The sequence below is a fragment of the Chiloscyllium plagiosum genome, chromosome 14, assembly GCF_004010195.1.
Source record: "Chiloscyllium plagiosum isolate BGI_BamShark_2017 chromosome 14, ASM401019v2, whole genome shotgun sequence".
Classification (NCBI taxonomy): domain Eukaryota; kingdom Metazoa; phylum Chordata; class Chondrichthyes; order Orectolobiformes; family Hemiscylliidae; genus Chiloscyllium; species Chiloscyllium plagiosum.
Genome location: NC_057723.1, coordinates 9,402,496 through 9,419,897, shown reverse-complemented (window position 1 = coordinate 9,419,897; position 17,402 = coordinate 9,402,496). Strand labels below are relative to the sequence as shown.

At 40.7% G+C, this 17,402-nt stretch overlaps 1 long non-coding RNA gene across 1 annotated transcript in view; it reads left to right on the top strand.

Annotated features, from left to right (window-relative positions):
- Positions 1–16: 16 nt before the first annotated feature.
- Positions 17–17,402, top strand: part of LOC122556468 — a 24,985-nt gene continuing 7,599 nt past the window's right edge. The window contains exons 1-4 of the long non-coding RNA XR_006313544.1: positions 17–28; positions 1,195–1,201; positions 12,408–12,414; positions 16,463–16,466. This is a non-coding gene — a long non-coding RNA (uncharacterized LOC122556468). The remainder of the gene's footprint in view (positions 29–1,194; positions 1,202–12,407; positions 12,415–16,462; positions 16,467–17,402) is intronic.

Below are 17,402 nucleotides of genomic sequence, written 5' to 3'. Positions count from 1 at the left end.
TGAACTAATAGTCAGAGATCTGGAGAAAGTTTGAATCATATCACTGCAGTTGTGGAATTTAAATTTAACTAATTAATCAGTAATAGTGACTTTCTACAGTTGGTCGGAGTAGACTGTTTTCAGGTAAAGGGACAATTGACAAGTGGAAGGCTTTCAAAAGTATGATAAGTTTAAACTAGTATGGCGGGGGGGGGGGGGGAACCTGAGCTAATACCGGTGGGGCAGGATTGGTTGCTGGATGTTCCAGGGTTTAGAACATTTAAAAAGAATAGGGGGGGGGGGGAGAAAGAGGAGGGGGTGTAGCACTGCTAATCAGAGAGGGTATCACAGCTACAGAAGCTTCCATTGTCGAGGAGGGTCTGCACACTGAGTCAGTATGGGTGGAAATTAGGAACAGTAAGGGAGCAGTCACCTCATTAGGGGTTTACTACAGGCCCCCCAATAGCAGCAGGGAGATGGAAGAAAGCATAGGTTGGCAGATTTTGGAAAAGTGTAAATGTAGTAGGGTTGTTGTAATGGGTAACTTTAACTTTCCTAATATTGATTGGAACCTCCTTAGAGCAGATGGTTTGGAAGGAGCTGTTTTTGTAAGGTGTGTTTAGGAGGGTTTCCTAACTGAGTACGTTGACAGGCCGACGAAGGGAGAGGCCATTTTGGATTTGGTGTTCGGCAATGAGCTGTCAGATCTTGAGGTGGGAGAGCATTTTGGTGATAGTGACCACAACTGCCTTACATTCTACATAGCTATGGAGGAGGAGAGAAGCAGGCACAATGGGAGGATATTTAATTGGGGAAAAGGAAACTATGATGCTATCAGATGTGAATTGGGAAGCATGGACTGGGAGCAATTGAATCATTGAAAGGGCACTATAGACATGTGGAAACTGTTTAAGGAACAGTTGCGAGTGATACGTAAATGTGTTCCTCTGAGACAGGCAAGAAGGGGTAAGATAAAGGAACCTTGGATGACAAGAGCAGAGGAGCTTCTTGTCAAAAGAAAGAAGGCAGCTTACATAAGGTGGAGGAAGCAAGGGTCTTGCTCCGCTCTAGAGGATTACAGGCAGTCGAGGAAGGAGCTCAAAAATGCTCTGAGGAGAGCCAGGAGGGGGCACGAAAAAGACTTGTCATTTTACACATATGTGAGGAATAAGAGAATGATCAAAGAAAGAGTAGGACCAATCAGGGATAGCATAGTGAACGTGTGTATAGAGTCTGAGGAGATAGGGGAAGCCCTAAATGAGTTTTTTGCTTCCGACTTTACTAAAGAAAAGGACCTTGTAGTGAATGAAACCATTGAGGAGCAGGTAAGCATGCTGGAACGGATATAGATTGAGAAAGCTGATGTGCTGAAAATTTTGACAAACATTAAGATTGACAAGTCGCCTGGGCCAGACCAGATTTGTCCTCGGCTGCTTTGGGAAGCGAGAAATGTGATTGCTTCACCGCTTGTGAAGATCTTTGCATCCTCGCTCTCCACCGGAGTTGTACCTGAAGACTGGAGAGAGGCAAATGTAATTCCTCCCTTCAAGAAAGGAAATAGGGAAATCCCTGGCAATGACAGACCAGTCAGTCTCACGTCTGTCGTCTGCAAGATGTTAGAATGGAGTCTGAGGGATAGGATTTATGACCATCTGGAAGAGCATGGCTTGATTAAATGCAGTCAGCACTGCTTTGTGAGGGGCAGGTCATGCCTCACAAACCTTATCGAGTTCTTTGAGGATGTGACTAGAAAAGTTGATGAGGGTCGAGCTGTGGATGTGGTGTATATGGACTTCAGCAAGGCATTTGATAAGGTTCCCCATGGTAGGCTCATTCAGAAGGTCAGGAGGAATGGGATACAGGAAATTTAGCTGTCTGGATACAGAATTGGTTGGTCGACAGAAGACAGCGAGTGGTAGTGGAAGGAAAGTATTCTGCCTGGAAGTCAGTGGTGAGTGGTGTTCCACAGGGCTCTGTTCTTGGGCCTCTACTCTTTGTAATTTTTATTAATGACTTGGATGACAATATTGAAGGATGGGTTAGCAAGTTTGCAGATGACACAAAGTTGGAGGTGTTGTTGACAGTAGGAGTTCAACCTGGATAAATGCGAGGTGATTTATTTTGGAAGGTCGAACTTGAAAGTTGAGTACAAGATTAAAGACAGGATTCTTGGCAGTGCGGAGGAACAGCGGGATCTTGGTGTGCAGGTACATAAGTCCCTTAAAATTGCCACCCAAGTGGACAGGGTTGTTAAGAAAGCACATGGTGTTTTGGCTTTCATTAACAGGGGGATTGCGTTTAAGAGCCGTGAGATCTTGTTGCAGCTCCAGAAAACTTTGGTTAGACCGCACTTGGAATACTGTGTCCAGTTCTGGTCGCCCTATTATAGGAAAGATGTGGATGCTTTGGAGAGGGTTCAGAGGAGGTTTACTAGGATGCTGCCTGGACTGGAGGGCTTATCTTACGAAGAGAGGTTGACTGAGCTCGGACTTTTTTCATTGGAAAAAAGTAGGAAGAGAAGGGACCTAATTGAGGTGTACAAGATAATGAGAGACATAGATAGAGTTGATAGCCAGAGACTTTTTCCCAGGGCAGAAATTGTTAACATAAGGGGTCATAGTTTTAAGCTGTTTGGCGGAAAGAAAAGAGGGGTGTCAGTGGCGGGTTCTTTACGCAGAGGGTTGTGAGAGCATGGAATGCGTTGCCAGCAGCAGTTGTGGAAGTGAGGTCATTGGGGATATTTAAGAGACTGCTGGACATGTATATGGTGACAGAAATTTGAGGGTTCATATATTAGGTTTACCTTACATGAGGATCAATAGTCGGCACAACATCGTGGGCTGAAGGGCCTGTTCTTGCTGTACTGTTCTATAATGAGAGATCAGAGGCATTATGTTCTAGTTTGAGTGAAAGGTAAGGCAGGTAAGATTAGGGAACAATGGATGAATAAAGATGTTGAGGTTCTAGCCAAGAATAAAAAAGAACCAAATTAGATTAGACAACTGGGATCAAATGAATCTCTTGAAGTATAAAGAGCATATGGGCATTCTTAAGAGGGAAATCAGGAAGGCAGAAATAGCATATGAGATACTCCTGGCAGATAAGGTTAAGGGTAATCCAAAGAGATTCTATAAATATATTAAGAGCTAAAGAGCAACTGGTGAGAGAGAATAGGGCCCCTTAAAGCTAAACGAGGTTGTCTTTATGTTGAACCTCAGGAGATGGGAGAGATATTTAAATTTTTTTTGCATCTGTTTTTACTGTAGAGAAAGAAGTAGACGCTAAAGAACTTGCGAAAATAACTATTGGTGTTTTGAAAAGTTCACATTACAGAAGGGGAAGTGCTGGAAGTCTTAGAAAATATAAAGGTGGATAAATCTCCAGGACCTGATCAGGTATCCCAGGATGTTGCAGGAAGTTCAGGAAGAAATTACCGGGCCTATAGAAGTAATATTTGTATCATCTCTAACTATGGATGAGGTGCCGGAGGACTGGAGAGTGGCTAATGTTGTGCCTTTATTGAAGAAAGGTTGTAAGGAGAAGCCTGGGAGGTATAGAACTGAGAGTCTGATGTCTGTGTTGGGTAAGTTGTTGGAGGTGTGTTTGAAAGATAGGATTTACTGTATATGCATTTGGAGAGGCAAGGAATGATTAGGGATAGTCAACATGGTTTGTGAGAGGGAAATTGCATCTGACCAAGTTGTTTGAGTTTTTTGAGGGCAGAGCAGTAGATATTCTTTACTTTAAAGCCTTTGATAAGGTTCCGCATCATAGACTAATTAGTAAAGTCAGATCAAATGGGATTCAGGTGAGCTTGCCAACTGGATGCAAAATAGCTTGATGGTCGGAGGGTGGTGATGGAAGGTTGTTTTTCAGACTGGAGACCTGCGACCTGTGGCATTCCACAGGGATTTGTACTGGGTCCACTTTTGATTTTTATATTATATAAATGATTTGGATGAGAAAATAGGAGGCATGGTCAGAGCTCTTGTGGATTACACCAAAATTGGTGGTATATGGAAGAAGAATCCCTACAGTGCGGAAACAGGCCCTTCAGCCCAACAAGTCCACACAACCCTCTGAAGAGAATCCCACCCAAGCCTATTCCCCTACCCTATTACTGTAGATTTACCGTTGACTAATGCACCTCACCTACACATCCCTGAACACTACAGGCAATTTAGCATGGCCAATTTCCCTGATCTGCACATCTTTGGATTGTGGGAGGAAACCGGAGCACCTGGAGGAAGCCCATAAGGCGAAAGTGAGGAGTGCAGATGCTGGAGATCAGTCAAGGTTAGAATGGTGCTGAAAAAGCACAACAGGTCAGGCAGCATCCAAGGAACAGAAAAATCGAGGTTTCAGGCAAAAACCCTTCATCAGGAATGATTCCTGATGAAGGGCTTTTGCCCGAAACCTTGATTTTCCGGCTCCTCAGATGCTGCCTGACCTGCTGTGCTTTTTCAGCACCATTCTAATCTTGACTCGGAAACCCATGCAAACATGGGGAGAATGTGCAAACTCCACACAGAGTCGCCCAAGTTTGGAATTGAATCCAGGTCCATGATGCTGTGAAGTAGCAGTGCTAACCACTGAGCCACTGTGCCATAGTGGACAGTAAAGGAAGTTATCTGAGATTACAACTGACATCTTGATCAATAAGATGGAGTTTAGTTTTGATAAATGCTAGGTATTGTATTTTGGTAAAACAAGCAAGGGCAGGACTTGTATAATTCATGGTAAGGTCCTGGGTAGTGTTGTAGAACAGAGAGATCTAACAGTTCAGGTACATAATTCTTTGAAATTTGCATCACAAGTGGACCAGGTGGTTAAAAGCCTTGCCTTTATTGCTCAGACCTTTGAGTTTAGGAGTTGGAACATCATGTTAAGGTTGTACAGGACAATGATAAGGTCTCTTCAGGAGTACTGTGTGCAGTTCTGGTCACCCTGTTGTAGAAAGGATATAATTAAACTGGAGAAGATTCAGAAAAGATTTACGAGGATGTTGGCAGGAATGGAGTGTTTGAGTTATAAAAATAGACTGGGACTTCTTTCACTGGAGCATGGGAGGCTGAAGGATGACCTTTACAATGTTTATAAAATCATGAGGCGCATGGATAAATAGGTGTATTTTCCCTAAGGCTTTAAAGTTGAGAGGAGAAAGATTTAAAAAGGACATATGGGGCAACTTTTGTTTTTACAGAGTGGTTAGTGTGCGGAATGAACTGCTAGAGGATGCAGATACATTTTCAGCACTTAAAAGACATTTGGATAAGTACATGAATAGGAAAGTTTTGGAGGGATATAGATCAAATGCAGGCAGGTGTGAGTAGTGTAGTTTGGGAACAAGATTGGCATGGATTAGTTGAACAAAAGAGTCTGTGTATGACCATGAATCTACCAAAACCCCAACTGATTTACTAATATCTTATACTGAAGTAAATCTGCTGTCCTTAGTACTTGCTGATGGGTGACTCCAGATCCACAAGAATGAGGATTGACACAAATGTCTTCTGTTATGTCCTAAGAACCTTTCAGTTGCGTCAAGGACAGTTGGGGATGAGCAATAAATGCTAGCCTTGTGAATGAATATCAAAAAATCAGATGATGACATTTTCCATAAAATTTCTAGTCATGAAATATGGCCTTGAGGTTGCTGTCAATGTGTAATTTACCTAACATGTTTTGCTGAAGGGCCAAGGAAAAGGAAATAGAATTAATATTTCATTCATGTGTTTTGACTCTCTCCTATTGTGTATATTTTCATTGTAATTTTGAAAATCATTGAGTTGATAGTTAGATTTTATCCTGCATTAAATACTTATGAAATTCCATATGTTAGATTTACTACTGAAATCAATTTATATTTTAGTTGTCAAAGGGAAGTAAGAAATAAGCAACATCATTGCATGTTATCATTAGAGGTAACAAAAACAGAAATTGCTGGAAAAGCTCAGCAGATCTAGCAGCAGCTGTGCAGAGAAAGCAGAGTTAACGTTTCTGGTCCAGTGACCTTTCTTCAGAACTGCCAGATCTGCTGAGCCAGATTCTGGCTGAGAAATCAGTTGTACTTCATTCCCTCCTCGCCTCAAGGGCGTATTATACTTACAACTGTATTTTGCAAATATTAATATGGATATCTTGTTTTAGTGTCAGGAAAGCTTAATAATAATAATTGTGTAATTTAACACAGCAGAGGAATTTGATATATAATAATATAAGGAGCTTCAGGTTCTCCATGGTTGAGCTTATATATCTTTGAAATTAGAGTCATAGGGATGTACAGCATGGAAACAGACCCTTCGGTCTAACCTGTCCATGCCAACCAGATATCCCAACTCAATCTAGTCCCACCTGCCAGCACCCGGCCCATATCCCTCCAAACCCTTCTTATTCATATACCCATCCAAATGCCTCTTAAATGTTGCAATTGTACCAGCCTCCACCACATCCTCTGGCAGCTCATTCCATGCACGTACCACCCTCTGCGTGAAAAAGTTGCCCCTTAGGTCTCTTTTATATCTTTCCCCTCTCACCCTAAACCTATGCCCTCTAGTTCTGGTCTCCCCTACCCCAGGGAAAAGACTTTGTCTACTTATCCTATCTATGCCCCTCATAATTTTGTAAACCTCAAATTCATTTGTTGTTTTTTGTTGAGGGTTGACAAGAATCCAGTAACTCTAATTTTAAACAAAAAAAATGATGCTATTAGATCTGCTGAGCTTTTCCAGCAATTTTCGTTTTTGCTTCTGGTTTCCAGTATCTGCAGTCCTTTTTTCTTTTGTTTAAAATTAGAGTTACTAGATTCTTATTAACCCTCCACTAAAAACGAATGAATTTCAAAGACTTAAATAGACACCCTGAAGCTCCCTACGTTATTATGTATTCAGGTACCTCTGCTGTGTTAAATTGCACGTAATTACTATTAATAAGCTTTCCTGACACTAAAACAAGATATCAATATGGATATTGCAAAATAGTACAGTTGCAATAAGTATAATACTCCCTTGAGGCAAGCATGAGGGAATGAAGTACAGCTGTTTTATTAGCCATGCAATCCCAGTGGGACATGGGCTGGCTGCCTAAAACTGAGGTGAGAGAATTTAATACTCTGCAGATGAGCTCATCATTCCAAATGTTTTCTCCTCTGTTGTATGCCTAAGATCACTTGGCTGCTTCTGTTCAGAAGGTTTGAAAAGAGCTTTTGGCCCGAGCCCAGGTGTTGACTCTTCAAACTAATAGCATGGATCTTTGCATCCAACTGAACAAACAGGATTTTTGATTTTGATTGTTGTGCAAATGGATATGATCAGAAAAGATCTGAAAAAGCACAATATAGTTAATAAAGTGTCTGTATAGGTTATATGTCTAAGTAGTATCCCAATTGAATGCATAACTTTGTTTGAGGTGAGACTTTACCAAACCGAGGCAAGCAGATATTGTTTTAATGTTTAACTTGAGGTTTAGTTTGTTTTACAATGGTTCCTCCATACATAAAGTAACAAGTAAATTTTGAATTTTACAGAACAAATCCTGCTTCTGTTGAGCAAAGTTTATACTTTGATCTGTATTCAAAATATCAGTTCAGTTAAAATATAAAAGAACAATATATTTAAAAAGCTTCTTTTAAAGACTAAATGTACCAAATTTTTACAGCATGATTTTTAATAAAGTTTTCCTTCTGTTCACAGGTCTCTGTGCTATTGAATCCAATCCTGCTGTAGCAACAAACAATTTGGAAATGTCTTCTTTTTACTAGAGTTTTGCGAAAGCAAAATCTATTTTTTATATGTTATTTTTTCACATGCGTCAATGAAAGCTTTGTAAGAAATATCTTTCAATAAAAAAAGGAACCACATTTGTTTTATGCTTTTTTTTTGTCTGTGCACTCATTATACTGAGATTCTTTAATTGCTGGCAAACCATTTGCTGTAAAGTTATTTGCTGTTGGGGAATCTCTCCTACTCCTGAAGGATGCATACTTTGAAGATCAAGTATTAAATTTTAATTTAGTATAATTTTAAGTTGCGAGACAGATACAGTCTCAATCCAATTAGATTAATTTTATGCAACCTTGGAGTTTTCTTTCCCGCATCTTATGTACATATGTTAATATCTAAAGAATCTTATGCTGTTATTGTTTCCTTGAATAAATAGTACAGTGTGCAAGAATCACAAATGAGCAAAATCATGAACAATTTACAAATAAGAAAATAAATGTTTGCATCCAACAACATTATTTTCTCATTTTGCCTCCAGCAGAAAATGCTTCAGCCTCCTGAAGTCAAACAAGTTTTTTTATTTGTTTCCAGAGATATTGATGTTACTAGCTGTTTAATTCCTATCCCTAATTGTTCTGAAGGAAGTGGTGGTGTGCTGCCTCCTTGAACTGCTGTTGTCTCTGGGCGACAAAGCCATCCACTATGCTGTTAGGAAGGATGTTATTTTGGCCCAGTGACAGCAGAGGATGGATGATACAGTTCCAAGTCATGATGGAATGTGGCTTTGAGAGGAAACTGTAGGTGTTGATGTTATCGTGCATTTGCCGCCTTTATCGTTCTAGCGGGTAGAAACTGCAGGTTTGGAAGTTGCTGTCGGAAGAAACTTGGTGAGTTGCATCCTATAAACAGTACATAATGTTGCTAGTGCGTTGATGGTGAAGGGACTTAAAAGTTGAATGATAGTCCAATCTGGCTGAATGTAAGCAAGAACTGCTTCATTATCAGAATTGTTGCGAATGAAATTGAATATTTTGCAGATATTAGCGAACGTATTCCTTTTGCACCTTGTGATGGTAGTAATGTCATTGATGCATTACTTGAAAATAGTTGGACCAGGAAATCCACAATGATATCTTGGGACTCAGATAGTTGGACTCCAACTACCACAACAACCTCCCTCAGTTTTTCTGTTATGCCAGCTGGTTCAAACCTTTCCTCTGGTTCCTATTCATTTCAGCTTTGTTCAGATTCCTTGATGTCATTGATTAAATGCAGTTTTGATGTCAGTGTTGGTCACTTTCGCCTCATTTTTAGAATTGAGCTCTTCTGTTAATGTTTGGACGAAGGCTGAATGGTGTTTAGAACTAAACGCTCCTAGCTAACAATTCTACAAAAAGCAATGGTCCTAATCTGAACTCTGGAAGTTGCACTTCATCAAAATAACGTCACTACAGAGGCTATGGTGTGTGAAGCTGTGGAACGAAATAGAATTTGAATCCTAAGCTTCAGCGATATGGAATAAATTTTAGAGAATTTCTATCAGTGTTACTGACTATATAGAGTACAAAGGCTCATATGCTTTGTTAGCTTTTTGAAAGAGCTATCTATTTATTCCCACTCCCGAGATGTTGACCCATTGCTATGCAGTTCTTGTTTTTCCAAGTAAATTAATTATTTTTAAACTTATCGTTGAGCCTGCTCCACCTTTTCAGGCATTGTATTCCAGAATGTTGTAACACACCACATGCAGAAAATACTTTTCCACAATTTTCCTCTAATTCTTTTGTCAGTTACCATAAATCAGTGTCTTGTGATTGCTGATGCCAATGGCAAAATTTAGAGAAACATGATGGGTAAGTTGAGTATTTTGAGTTCATTAACTTGTGCTTTATTTGTTTGTATAACCTACTCTTCCAACAATGTATTCAGCTGAGAGTTTGTTTCCACCATAATATTGATTTCAATGTTGAAATATATTAACTAAACATTGTGATAGTTTCATTGTGTGGTGATTGCAGTGACTTGACTGGTATTTATTAAAAGATATTCATCAGTTAAATATTTTAATCTTGAGACAGCCCTTGCACTCATTTTGGTATTTTGATGTTTATGTTTCCTTCAATTAGACATGGTTAACTGAACAGATGTTGATCATTTAGATGTCAGCTGCAGCTTAATTAGTAGCACTTTCACTTCTGTAATCAGACGGTTGTCTGTTCAAGCCCCACACTGGTATTTCTAGTGCTTTACTGTGGGAGAGTTCACTATTGGTCAGGTTAACTTTCAAATGAGGGATTGAACTCAATCTCTGCAGTGGATCCTGTGGTATTATTTTGATGAGGAGCTCTCTCTGATGCTCTGGCAATATTTAGCTCTCAACCAAAACCTCTCATGACATTAAGAACTAGAAATATGAAACAAACACAAAATGGAGGAGAAACTCCACAGTTCTGGCAGTTTTGAGACCAGATTTCCAGTTACCAAATTGTAAAATAGGAGAGAGCACAGAAATGAGGATAACTCCAGAAATGCATGTGTATACTATTCAGAAAGCATTGACAAGATCTCTCTTTCTGTTGAAACAAGTCTGAGGGATGACGTAATAGAGATAATTTAGAACTATGAAAGGACTCAATGGTGTCAATATTTTCTCTTGTGTGAAAGAGCATAACTGGCACCATCTGTATGAAATTATTACCAGGAATTCCAGTAGAGAATTCAGAAGGAGCATTTTAACTCGAGTGGTTAGAATGTACTGAAGATGTAAGCCCTGATCCATGTTAAATCATGAAGTTGCCTGTATAATTGGAAGAATTCCAGTCGTTCATTAATGATATCTCTAAAAGAGTGCTTTGATTTTTCCAATTTAATTTGGAAGCCAATGAGAGTAACCCCAACAGGCTGACAAATACCTGCAGCTTTACTTTGTGTTTAAGGAAAATGTGCCTGAAACACAAGGCTCTTCAATTGGCCTCTGAGGAGACAATGGATAAGATGATGTTTTATGTAGAACCTTCATCAGAACTAATGAAGAAGTTATACCCCCTTCCAATGAAGACCTAGAAACATAGGAGAAAACTATTCAATTCCTTTTGTGTGTCCCTCCATTCAGTTAGATTTGAATTTCATTTACTCACCTTGGTTCCTAATGCTTCAGAAGAATTTCAAATTTCTATTACCCTTCATATGAAGAAATGCTTCCTGACATCACCCCAAACAACCTAATTCTAAGGTTATACCCTTTTGTTCTGAACTCACCCCTGAAGAAGTAATAGTTGTTCTGTATGCACCCTATCAAATTCCGTTATTATTGTAAACATCATAATTAAGGGGTGGCAATAATATGATAATGCCAGTGGAATTACTAATCCAGTGACCCTGATTAATGCTTGTGTTCTGAAGAAGAGCCACTGGACCCAAAACGTTAACTCTGATTTCTCTCCACAGATGTTGCCAGACCTGCTGAGATTTTCCTGCTATTTCTGTTTTTGTTATTAGTGCTTTAGGGGCACAGTTTCAAATTCTATCACAGCAAATGGTAAAGTTTAACAAAGCTGAAGTTAAAAGATAGTTGAATGGTTACCATGGAATCATTGTGAACTGGTGTAAAATTTCATCTGGTTCATTCTTTAGGGAAAGAATCTGGTCAGGCCCATATGTGATTGCAAATCCACAACAGTATGATTGATACTTAACTTCTCTTTCAACTAATCCATCATGCCACTAAATTGTCTTGCAAATAGAATGAAACTGGATGTGCTACTCAGTACAAGCCAAGGCACTGGAACAGTTCATCCTGCGGAGTCATCCTTACGAATAACTGGGAGCTTGGGCCAAAATTGAGAGAGCTATCCTAAAAACCAATCTCAGGAAATTATGTTATGGATAATATACCACACCAATAGATGTGGCAGAGCAATAGTAAACAGTTGGGAAGGAGTTGCCTTGTGAATTCTCAACTCCAGGCTCCATAAAATGCATCAGGTCAAACATGGGCAACAAAAGCAATTGGTAATTACCACTTGCTGTATCCATCTTTGTCCACCCATTAACCACCTGGTTGATGCATCAGTACTCCTTCATGTTGAATAGCATGTGGATACACAGGATGGCAAGGGGACAGAATGTACCCTGGGCGGGGAGCTTCAATGATCAGCATCAAAAGTGGCTCAGTGTCACTGCTGCAGACAAAGCTGGCCAAGTTCTAAAACACATGTCTGCTAGAATGGACTTGCAGCAGGTGGTGATCAAACCAACAAGGAGAAAAACTACTTGACTTCATTATCAGTTTACTTATTGATGAAGCATTTGTCCATAACAGTATTGGTAGGAATAACCACCACATAGTCCTTGCAGAGATTAAGTCCTGCTGTTATATTGAGGATAACCTCCATCATATTTTGTGGCACTACCATGGAGCTAATTGGAGCAGCTCTAGAACAGGTCTAGAAGCTCAAGATGAGGCATTCGTGAGCTGGTGAGTCATCGGTAGCAGTAGAAATATCTTTTATATCCCCCTAACTTTACCATTACCATCAAACCAGGAGTTCAACCTCAGTTCAATAAAGTGTGCAGGAGGGAATGTCAGGAATAGCACCAGGCATAACTTAAAATGAGGTATCAACCCATTGAAGCTACAACACAGCTACTTGTATGCAAGTGATGGACAGAGCTAAATGATCCCACAACTAACGAATTGGATTTAAGCTCTGTAGTTTTGCCATATCCAATAATGAATCGTGTTGGATAATTAAGCAGCCACTGGAGGACAGTCCATAAATATCCTCATCTTCAATGATAGAAGAGCCCAGCATCAGTACAAAATACTAGACTGAAACAAGAAATTTGGATAAATTACCCATCTTGGCCTCCTCTTGAGAACTCCAGCATCAAAATGTCAGCCTTCTATTACTTTGATTCACTCCACGTGAAGTCAAGAAATTGCTGAAGACATTGGAAACTGCTAAGACTGAGCCCTGACAACATTCCAGCCATAGTACTGAAGACACATGTTCAAAGTAGCCATATATGTAGCCAAACTGTTCCAGTACAGCTACCTCTGAGTTATGTAACATTGCGAAGTTATCATGTATCTCCAGTCCTCAAAAAAAAAGCAAATCTAATCTAGCCAATTACCCTTCATTGGTCAAATCTAAATCATCAGAATGATGGAAGAGCTGTCAACAGTGTTATCAAGCAGCTCTTTTCAAAGTAATTTGCTCACTGTGCACAGTTTGGTCTGCCAAGCCACTCAGTTCCTGACCCTATTATAGCCTTGGACCAAAAGGCAAAGTTGAAAAGATGAGTGTGTGACTGGCCTTTTACTTCAAGGCAACATTTAACCAAGTGTGACATCAAAAGTCATTGGTGTTGGTTTGGCTCGTACCTGGGATAAGAAAGATGCTTTTGCTTCTTGGGAAACAGTCATCTCAACCACAGGATATCACTGGTGTAGATCTTACCATTTTCTGCTCCTTCATCAATGACATTCCATCCATCATAAGGTCAAAATGGGTTGGGTTTTGATTGAGCAATTTACAATTCGTCAGATACTAAGACATGTACAAATGCATCAATACCTGGACAACATTGAGGTTTAAAACAATGGTACAGGTAGGCAAAAGTGAGGACTGCAGATGCTAGAAATCAGAGTCTAGATTAGAGTGATGCTGGAAAAGCACAGCAAGTCAGACAGCATCTGAGGAGCCGGAAAATCGATGTTTCAGGCAAAAGTCCTACATTCCTGATGAAGGTTGCTGCCTGACCAATAGTACAAGTGCCATCAACAAGAAATAATCCAATTGCCTTTCACAGACATTCAATGATGTTACTATCCTTGAATCCACCACGATCAACCTCCAGTGAACTTACCATTGGCCAGAAACTGAACTGAACTAGCCATATAAATACTGTGGCTATAGGTCAAAGACTTGAAATTTTACAGCAAATGACTCAACTCACCTTCTGCCTCCTTAAAACCTGTCCACAATCTACAAGGTAAAAGTCAGGAGTTTATTCAAATACACTTCACTTGGTGTGGCTGCAGCTCTAATAATCCTAAAGAAGATCAGTACCATTCAGATCAAAGCAGCCTGCTAAATTGGCATCCCCAATAACACTTTCAACATTCACCTCCTCCAACATTGACACACAATAGTAACAGTATGTACTATCTAAAGGATTCACTGCAATAACTCAGCTTAGGCAGCATCTTCCAAAACTGAGACTCCACCACCTGGAAGGACAAGTGCAGCTGGTACATGGGAGTGCCATCACTCTAGATTCTAGACGGGATACTCCAAATCATTAAGCTTTGGGTGAGGAAGGATGAATTCACTGCCCTTATTCACCTGACTCCTCAGTTGGTCACAACAAGGTTAACTGAGAAAGAATCCTTTGCTTGTAAATACCTTTCTCCCAGACCAAAGGAATATAGGTTTGAAAAGGAAATGTCTTAATCAGACCTTCTTGGGTAAAACAATGGGTTGATGAGTTACTAAAACAAGAATAAATAACACTATCCACAGACAGATTAGAAATAAGAAGTGTTTTTTTAAAAAAAACAGAAGTTCCAAATATATACATCAGTCTTTGGGTCTTTGTGATGAGTAGTTAATGGAACATTGCTGGTTGAGCTATCTGTTTCAAGATTCTTGGCTTTGCAGATCAGCTGAAATTCTTTTTTCCTGTTTCCTTTTAAACTGCCTTGTTAACTAGCTTTCAGCAATCAGTGAGAGACTCGTTTACCTGCAGTGCAGGAATAACTGATGGATGATTTCTTAACTACGATTTGTAGCACACCAGTGCTTGAACCCTAATTATCAAATACCTCAGCCTACCAGTGCACACAAGCACCTCAGCTCACCAGCACATAAATACCATGGTTGGAGCTTGCTTTTAATTCCTATCCCTATGTATTCATGAAAATGCAAACACAAACTTTTCTCTCACCCAAACTGCTGATTTTTTTTCTGTCATGCATAGTCGCAAATACTCTTGGGAGATTGCAGTACTATTTGAAGTGTATTTCTCCCTTTGAAGCTTCCTTAATACCTTCAAGGGTATTCCTCTCAAGAAAGCCACTGAATTTAAATCTATAGTCCTCTTTTAGCTGAATCTTCTCTTTTTAAAAAAAACACGTTGCAGTTAAAAGTTCAGTATATCCAAAGGTGATCGTGAGTTATGATCCATGATTCATCACACCAGTACTGAGTTCGATACTATGTTGTCAACCCAGGGCTTTATATAATTCTAACATAACTTACACGCGCTTTCATTCCAATTCCCTTAAGAGAAAGATCAACACTTAATTCCTGCTGGTAAGCATTAAACAGACTCTTTACCCCAGACTGCCTGAAATTTGATGTTTCCAAATCTTTTTATCTTATGCTTTTGGATTTTTAGTATTCTCAGTTTTTCTGCTGCCTGCTAGGTCTGTAATGACAAGAACCTCAACCTGCACCTCCTACAAAACCAGAGAGGACACCTTCCCTTTAAACCATGCATACGTACGCACACGTACACGCACCTCATTTAAATTTAAGTATATTCCCCAATAAATTGGGCAGGCAGAGGGAAGCTGTTTCCATTGAGGGTGATGAAGACGTGGGGAGGTACATGTACAGTAAGGCAAATGAACCAACAGTTTAAGATAAAGGTTTACACTACTTGCCACTAATTGCAGGTAAGTTCATGAGAGCAGAACTTTGCTACTATACTTGACATCCATTGTAGCATTTGACAGACTTGTCTGTTGACCTGTCAAGTTGCTTGCTCCTCCTGCAGAATGTGGCCGGTGGAAGACATGGCACACGTCTCCGCTGGCTACATCTGTGGGAAGTGCACCCATTTCCAGCTCCTTGAAAACCGTGTTAGGGAATTGGAGCTGGAGCTGGATGAACTACGGAACATTCGGGAGGCTGAGGGGGTAATTGAGAGGAGTTACTGGGAGTTGGTGACTCCTAAGGCTCAGGACAAGGATAAATGGGTTACAGTTAGGGGGAGGAAAGGGGACAGTCAGACCGTGCAGAGATCCCCTGTGGACATTCCCCTCAGCAATAAGTATACCGTTTTGGATACTGCTGTGGGGGATGACCTACGAGAGGAAAGCCATAGCAGTCAGTTCTCTGGCACTGAGCCTGACACTGTGGCAAAGAAGGGAAGGGTGCAGAATAGAAAAGGAGTCATGGTAGGGGACTCGATAGTTAGGGGAATCGACAGGAGATTTTGTGGTCAGGATCGGGATTCCCGGTAGGTATGTTGCCTCCCTGGTGCCCGGGTCCGGGACGTCTCCAATCGGGTGTATAAGGTTCTAAAAGGGGAGGGCCAACAGCCAGAAATTTTGTTACATATTGGCACTAATGATATAGCCAGGAAAAGGATCGAGGATATAAAAAGTGATTTCAGGGAGTTAGGATGGAAGCTGCAAAGCAGGACGAACAGAGTAGTGTTCTCTAGTTTACTACCGGTGCCACGAGATAGCGAGGCGAGGAACAGGGAGAGGGCGCAGCTTAATACGTGGCTGCGCAGCTGGTGTAGGAGGGAGGGCTTCAGATATGTAGATAATTGGGATGCCTTCTGGGGAAGGTGGGACCTGTACAAGAAGGACGGGTTGCATATGGACTGGAAGGGGACCAATGTCCTGGGTGGAAGTTTTGCACGAGTAGTTCGAGAGGGTTTAAACTAGTATTACAGGGGGGTGGGAACCTGAGCTGTATACCGGAGATGAGAGTTGATGCAGATGAGGCAATAGCAAGAGGTAGACCAGTTAGTGGGAAGAATTTTCCTGGCAAGGAACCAAGGTATCAATTAACGTGTGTTTGCTTTAACGCAAGGAGTATCAGGAATAAAAGTGACGAACTTAGAGCATGGATCAGTACCTGGTGCAATGATCTGGTCCATAACAGAGACATGGGTTTCTCAAGGGCAGGAATGGTTGCTGGATGTTCCAGGGTTTAGAGCATTTAAAAAGAATAGGGAGGGGGGAAAAAGAGGAGGGGGTGTAGCACTACTAATCAGAGAGGGTATCACAGCTACAGAAGCTTCCATTGTCGAGGAAGATCTGCCTACCGAGTCAGTATGGGTGGAAATTAGGAACAGCAAGGGAGCAGTCACCTCATTAGAGGTTTACTACAGGCCCCCCAATAGCAGCAGGGAGATGGAAGAAAGCATAGCTCGGCAGATTTTGGAAAAGTGTGGACATAGTAGGGTTGTTGTAATGGGTGACTTTAACTTTCCTAATATTCATTGGAACCTCCTTTGAGCAGAAAATTTGTATGGAGCTGTTTTTGTAAGGTGTGTTCAGGAGGGTTTCCTAACTGAGTACGTTGACAGGCCAACGAGGGGAGAGGCCAATCTAGACTTGGTGCTCTGCAATGAGCCGGGGCAGGTATCAGATCTTGTGGTGGGAGAACATTTTGGTGATAGTGACCACAACTGCCTCACATTCTACATAGCTATTGAGAAGGAGAGGATTAGGCAAAATGGGAGGATATTTAATTGGGGAAGAGGAAACTATGATGCGATTAGACATGAGTTAGGAAGCATGGATTGGGAGCAATTGTTCCATAGTAAAGGCACTATAGACATGTGGAGACTGTTTAAGGAACAGTTGTTGCAAGTGATGAATAAATATGTCCCTCTGAGACAGGCAAGAAATAGTAAGATAAAGGAACCTTGGATGACGAGAGCGATGGAGCTTCT